The sequence below is a fragment of the Arachis stenosperma genome, chromosome 5 (assembly GCF_014773155.1).
Source record: "Arachis stenosperma cultivar V10309 chromosome 5, arast.V10309.gnm1.PFL2, whole genome shotgun sequence".
Lineage (NCBI taxonomy): Eukaryota > Viridiplantae > Streptophyta > Magnoliopsida > Fabales > Fabaceae > Arachis > Arachis stenosperma.
The window spans coordinates 89591252-89592545 of NC_080381.1; the positions used below are offsets into that span (position 1 = coordinate 89591252).

The 1294-nt window shown below is 41.7% G+C and overlaps 1 non-coding gene across 1 annotated transcript; it reads right to left on the bottom strand.

Moving 5' to 3' along the window:
- Positions 1-206: 206 nt before the first annotated feature.
- LOC130932280 (small nucleolar RNA R71) lies at positions 207-314 on the bottom strand. Its single transcript, XR_009067437.1, has one exon. It is a non-coding gene; the product is annotated as a small nucleolar RNA R71 (small nucleolar RNA).
- Between the last annotated feature and the right edge of the window lie 980 nt (positions 315-1294).

A 1294-nucleotide genomic window follows, 5' to 3' on the forward strand; every position in this document is an offset into this window, starting at 1 on the left:
AGTTTTTAGCTGAGTTCTTGCAGATCTGTGACACAGTCAAGACTAATGGGGTTGACCCTGAGGTCTACAGACTGATGTTATTCCCTTTTGCTGTAAGAGACAAAGCTAGAATATGGTTGGACTCACAACCTAAAGATAGCCTGGACTCTTGGGAAAAGCTAGTCAATGCCTTCTTGGCAAAGTTCTTTCCACCTCAAAAATGGAGTAAGCTTAGAGTGGAAGTCCAAACCTTTAGACAGAAGGATGGAGAATCCCTCTATGAAGCTTGGGAAAGATACAAACAATTAATCAGAAAATGTCCCTCAGACATGCTTTCTGAATGGAGCATCATAGGTATTTTCTATGATGGTCTCTCTGAACTATCCAAGATGTCTTTGGATAGCTCTGCTGGAGGATCTCTTCATCTGAAGAAGACGCCTACAGAGGCTCAGGAACTAATTGAGATGGTTGCAAATAACCAATTCATGTACACTTCTGAAAGAAATCCTGTGAACAATGGGACAAGTCAGAAGAAAGGAGTTCTTGAGATTGATACTCTGAATGCCATACTGGCTCAGAATAAGATATTGACTCAACAAGTCAATTTGATTTCTCAAAGTTTGTCTGGAATGCAAAATGCACCTGGCAGTACTAAGGATGCTTCATCTGAGGAAGAAGCTTATGATCCTGAGAACCCTTCAATGGAAGAGGTGAATTACTTAGGAGAACCCTATGGAAACACCTATAATTCTTCATGGAGAAATCACCCAAATTTCTCATGGAAGAATCAAGAGAGACCTCAACAAGGTTTCAATAATAATAATGGTGGAAGAAACAGGTTTAGCAATAACAAGCCTTTCCCATCATCTTCTCAGCAACAGACAGAGAGTTCTAAGCAGAATACCTCTGACTTAGCAACAATGGTCTCTGATCTAATCAAAACCACTCAAAGTTTCATGAATGAAACAAGGTCCTCCATCAGAAATTTGGAAGGACAAGTGGGTCAGCTGAGCAAGAAAGTTACTGAACTCCCTTCTAGTACTCTCCCAAGTAATACAGAAGAAAATCCAAAAGGAGAGTGCAAAGCCATAAACATGGCCGAATATGGAGAGGAAAGAGAGGAGGTGGACGCCACTGAGGAAGACCTCAATGGGCGTACACCAATCTCCTCTGAGTTCCCCAATGAGGAACCATGGGAATCTGAGGCTCAAAATGAGACCATAGAGATTCCATTGGACTTACTTCTGCCTTTCATGAGCTCTGATGAGTATTCTTCCTCTGAAGAGGATGAGTATGTCACTGAAGAGCAAGTTGC